Source organism: Staurois parvus, unplaced genomic scaffold, assembly GCF_062004578.1.
Source record: "Staurois parvus isolate SC_StPar_1 unplaced genomic scaffold, SC_StPar_1.0 ptg000018l, whole genome shotgun sequence".
NCBI lineage: Eukaryota > Metazoa > Chordata > Amphibia > Anura > Ranidae > Staurois > Staurois parvus.
In genome coordinates, this window is record NW_028317814.1 from 14,913,281 (window position 1) to 14,919,476 (window position 6,196).

Genomic DNA, 6,196 nt, shown 5'->3' on the forward strand with positions numbered 1-6,196 from the left:
AGTCATGGCAGAAGTAGTGACCACATCTCAATGATACGGGATCCATGTAAATTTCCAGACAGATACCACAAGTCAGTTCTTCTCTCATAGCAGCAGACGCCATACTAAACAGAGCAAAATGAAAGTGAAAGAAATCTCAGGAATAGGTGACTTCTCAAGGACTCCAGATGGTGTCAATACTGAGCCACTGGCCTGAAATAAGCAGAGAGGTAGAAAAAATTACAGCACCTGATCCGCATTCTTGTCTTGGGTTGGTGATTCTTTACTTCTGACCTTCAGCCAGCAGTAAACTTGTACAAATACGGGTAGATAAGCGTTGCCTTATTGGATATTCAAACGCATAAGTGCAACACAACGTGTAAACAAATATCACTATAAAAAGTCCATCATATCAAAAGTACATTAATATCAGTGCCAGTGTGCTGTTCTCCATACAATTAGTGGCAAATTCACATGCTGTGCTCCCCACCAATGATCCCACTCACTCACCGACTTCAGCGGACTCTTAGACTTGGACTCTAAAGCACTTAGTGGGAAATTCTGGCTCTGCTGGGGCTTGTAGTGCTCCTTGATTCAGACGATATCTTAGAATGTAAGCTCCAAGGAGCAGGGCCCCCCTAACCCTCTTGTATTGAACTGTATTGTTGCTGTATTGTCTCCCGTTATATTGTAAAGCGCTGAGCAAACTGTTGGCTATATAATAATAATAATATAATCTCCACATATTTATTTATTTCAGGTACTTATACAGCACCATCAATTTACACAGCACTTTACATATATATTGTACATTCACATCAGTCGCTAACCCTCAAGGGGCGTACAATCTAAGGTCCCTAACTCACATTCATACATACACACACTAGGGCCAATTTAGACAGGAACCAATTAACCTACCAGCATGAGTGGCGGACCAATGGACTGTAGAGCCTGTGCAAGAGTTTGGAGTGGAGAACTAAGAGAGGAGAAGGAATAAGGAGTTTGCCAGGAGGGATATACCACTGAGGTGGAAACAGCTCTGCGGCCCTGTGAGGGTCAAGGAGGGGAGGTGAGCAGGCATTGCTGCCATTTGGAGGATTCATTTTACACCTAGAAGTGGAGAAAACGAGTGGTTTTAAAAGCACAGAGTCACATGCATGGACATTTTATCACCTATGATGTATATATAATGTGTGTAAATTAGGCACGATATTTTAGTGGTTAATTGATATATTATATGAGTTTTTATTCACTTGTATATTCACTCTTAATTTGATTTGTGGAGTCCTTTTGATTATATGCCCTGCAAAATAGTATCTTTCACAGTGTGTGTTAATTCACCAATTTAATAAGTTTGGTTGCACCATTTTTCTTCCTCCACTAGAGGGAGATATTAGCGTATATTATATAGAGTTGTCACATATTATTATATTTATTATCATTTTTGAAGGCACTTTTTATTTTATATTAATTTTTATGTAATGTAAGCGCTTCACTATTTTTCTTTATTTATTGTTGCTGTATTGTCTCCCGTTATATTGTAAAGCGCTGAGCAAACTGTTGGCGCTATATAAATCCTGTATAATAATAATAATATAATCTCCACATATTTATTTATTCCAGGTATTTATATAGTGCCATCAATTTACACAGCGCTTTACATATATATTGTACATTCACATCAGTCGCTAACCCTCAAGGGGCGTACAATCTAAGGTCCCTAACTCACATTCATACATACACATACTAGGGACAATTTAGTCAGGAGCCAATTAACCTACCAGCATGTCTTTGGAGTGTGGGAGGAAACCGGAGTACCCGGAGGAAACCCAAGCAGGCACAGGGAGAACATGCAAACTCCAGGCAAGTGGTGCTGTGGTTTGGATTTGAACCAACGACCCTGTACTGCCAGGTGGAAGTGCTAACATTTTAGCCACTGTGCTGCCCAACATATACCAGGATGTCCCGGTTTGCACAATCACAGGTAATGGATGCTCATGTATGGAAAATAAAGGATGGGGGCCATGTAGTGTAATTTATGAAAAGCGACATGTTTACTTACTTTCCCTCACCCCACCCACCTTGCTTAAAGTGGAACTCCACTTTCTCAACATTGATTATTTTAATTTTTTTGCTGCCAGCAAATGAGGTCATACATCCCAGGAGTCTTCGGGAGGGGAGGAGGGGTTTTCTCAGCTAAGCACACCTTCCTGCCTGTATTCCTGAGCTAAGGGCAGATAAATTCCAGGAAGTGAATGTTACATGAATCATCTGCCCTTACTCAAGATGGCAGCAGCCAGAAACGCTAGGGAGTTGTTTTTCAAAGTGATTTATAAAAGGACAATAAACCATGGAGACATGGCTTGATGGGGGAGTTTGCTTTGCATATTAAAAATGAATTAAATAGCGATCTTGGTTTGTGGTGCTCAAATGCAGTGTAGTTCCACTTTAACTTAAAGGAATATTTTACTGAAATGAAACAGAATATAGACAGATAGCTAACACTTTGTCTGAGCCTACCTTGAAGAAGAATTTCATTAAAGTGCTTCTAAACGCAAAACCTTTTTTACCATTAAAGTTAAAAAAGTACTGCAATACCTGTCCTAGCCCCCCTGCCCCTAAACATCTAGCTGGCTCATCTCACCAATCCCGTGCTGTCTTGGCTGTAGCACTGCCCCTCCACTTCCTGGGTTCAAAGGCTCCTACTGCTGTCATCAAACTTCTGAGGAGGGAGCACAGATGTGGCTTACCAGTGCTGTGTGTGTCTATGGATGCATACAGCCTTGCTCGGAACCGCTGCTGCACGGGTGCCCCCTTAGCACACGGCTTACTGAAGGGGCACCCAGAGGAAAGGGGAGCAGACAGCACTGGCAGGGGACCCCAAAAGAGGAGTTAAGGAGCCGCTCTGTGCAATATCACAGAATATCCTTCTACAGAGCAGGGAAGTATAACATCTTTTTTTATTTTAAAGCAAAAAAAGTATCCTTTAGTATTGGTTTAAAATAGTTACAAACTACACAGCAATGAGCAACTTTTGAGAAAATAAACACTTTATGCATAATTACTGTATGTAAAACATAACATCGCATATCAGGTCTATGTGACGCTCTAAACCAGTGGTTCTCAACCTGTGGGTCGCGCCCCCTTTGGGGGTCAAACGACCCTTTCACAGGGGTCCCCTAAGACCATCAGAAAACACATATTTCCGATGTGTAAAGAGCAGCTACTGTGTAGAAAGCAGCTGCTGTGTTGAAAGCAGCAGTATTGGAGGTAAAACGACACTCATGAATTATAATTACTGGATAAATAATTTTATGGTTGGGGGTCAACACAACATGAGGAACTGTATTAAAGGGTCACGGCATTAGGAAGGTTGAGAACCACTGCTCTAAACCGTATATAGAGCATAGCGGTCAGGACTATGCAATGTACATAGCAGTGCTGGAGAATGTACTTACATTTCTGGTCAATGGCAGAACAAATACCCCAGCATCAGTGGAAGGAAGAAGCCTCAGCAGCAGTGGTCAGTAGGGGAAAATGCCTTAGCTTCAGTGGTTAGAAACAAATACTTGTGGTTAGTGGGAGGCTGAATATCTGGCATCATTGTCTGGTGGAAGAAGAATGCCCTGACTTTGGTGGTCAGTAGGAAGAAGATTGACCTGGCGAACATGAGCAAATTAGTTTTTTTTTCAAAGTGTAAAATCTTCAGATCCCCCTTTACATTGGTGGTCAGTATGAGGGCTTTCTACCCCGACCACCAATGTAATCTGAGCATTACAATGACCACCAATATAATGGAACATTTACATTAACCACCAATGTAATGGAGCAATTACGCTGACCACAGAAAAAAAATGGAGAGTTCTACATTGACTTAAAATTTAAAGACGATCCTACACTGCCCCGACCTCCTTTCATCCACTGATCACCTCTGCACCCCCTCCACCTGCTGGTCAATTCTTCCCCCACCTCCATCCTCTGGTTACCTCTCCACCTCTTTCCTTAATCCACTGGTCACCTCTTTACCCACCTCCCATCATCTACTGGTCACCTCTGCACCCCCTCCATCCACTGGTCATCTCTGCACCCTCTCCATCCGCTGGTCACTGCTGTACCTCCTTCCTTCTCTGCTTACCTTTGCACCCCTTTTCCATCCATTGGTCACCTCTACCCCCACCTCCATTCACCAGCAATCTCTGCATCCCTTACCTTCATACGTTGGTCATCTCTGCAACCCCCCCCTCTTCTATCCACTGGTCACCTCTGCATCCTTCCTCTATTGGTCATTTCTGTACCACCCTCCATCCACTGGTCACCACTGCACCCCCCATATCACCTCCATTGCTCACCTCTGCAGCCACTCCCTTCCTCTGTTCACCTCTACACCCCTCCCTCCATACACACTATATTGCCAAAAGTATTGAGACACCCCTCCAAATCATTGGATTTAGCTGTTCCAATAATTTCCATGGCCATAGGTGTATAAAATCAAGCACCTAGGCATGCAGACTGCTTCTACAAACATTTGTGAAAGAATGGGTCGCTCTCAGGAACTCAGTGAATTCAAGTGTGGTACCGTGATAGGTTGCCACCCGTGCAATAAGTCCATCCGTGACATTTCCTTGCTACTAAATATTCCACGGTCAACTGTTAGTGGTATTGTAACAAAGTGGTAACAACAGCAATTAAGCCATGTAAAATCACAGAGCGGGGTCAGTGCATGCTGAAGCGCACAGTGCGCAAAGTCACCAACTGTCTGCAGAGTCAATAGCTAAAGGCTGCCTTCATATTAGTTCAACAACAGTGTGTAGAGAGCTTCATGGAATGGGTTTCCATGGCTGAGCAGCTGCATCCAAGCTTTACATCACTAAGCGCAATGCAAAGCATCGGATACAGTGGTGTAAAGCATGCCGCCACTGAACTCTAGAGAAGTGAAGATGTGTTCTCTGGAGTGACCAATCACGCTTCTCTGTCTGGCAATCCGATGGGTTTGGCGGTTGCCATGAGACTGGTATTTGGCAAACTGCATTGTGCCAAGTGTAAAGTTTGGTGGAGGGGGGATTATGGTGTGAGGTTGTTTTTCACGGGTTTGGCTTGGCCCCTTAATTCCAGTGAAGGGAACTCTTAAGGCGTCAGCATACCAAGACATTTTGGACAATTTCCTGCTCCCAACTTTGTGGGAACAGTTTGTGGATGACCCCTTCCTGTTCCAACATGACTGCGCACCAGTGCACAAAGCAAGGTCCATAAAGACATGGATGAGTGAGTTTGGGGTGGAAGGTATTGACTGGCCTGCACAGAGTCCTGACCTTAACCCGGTAGAACACCTTTGGGATGAATTAGAGCGGAGACTGTGAGCCAGGCCTTCTCGTTCGACATCAGTGCCTGATCTCACAAATGTGCTTCTGGAAGAATGGTCAAACATTCCCATAGACACCCTCCTAAATCTCGTGGACAGCAGAAGAGTTGAAGCTGTAAAGGTCGGGGCCAACTAAATATTGAACCCTATGGACTAAGACTGGGATGCCATTAAAGTTCATGTGCGTGTAAAGGCAGGCCGAACAATACTTTTGACAATATAGTGTATATGGGAGTGGCCTCATAATTATTTTGAGGGGTATTTTATGTGGTGGAGGGGAGGGAGGAGAGTGGACACACGTCCACTCTCCTCCCCTTCTTGCTGTGACCCAGAAAACTATGTGTATGACATCTTTTCCAGGTCACTTGTCACTTTCGTTGGCTAGCAGAGTCGGGAAGGAATGTATTGCAGTGCGATTTGCATTGCAGTACACTCAGTGAAGTACAGAGGAGACATCTTTTAGACTGAGAACCTGTCACCTAAAAATCATCAGCAGGTAAGTAACTTCAGTGCAGAAGAGACAAAGCATGTCTTTTCTGCATTAAACTTCCTGCCTCTTTGCCCATTTTTATTATTTTAGCTAAAGTACCACTTTATTGACTGTAGGCATGTGGCCCTTTCATATATGATGTGTGGCCCTCAGACCTTAGTGGTCTATAGTGGAAACATCGATTGGGGCAATAGAATTGATGTTTACTAGTTTCATGTAACGTGTTCCCTGTTTTCTATTGTCTTCAAAAGCACACCCCCAGCCCAAAATGTGGCACGTCTACACTCTCTAGCCCTCATTTTCATCTATTAAAGTCTGAAGTCTCCGACAGTCCACTCAAGCATTATATATATTGAATAGTATGTGCG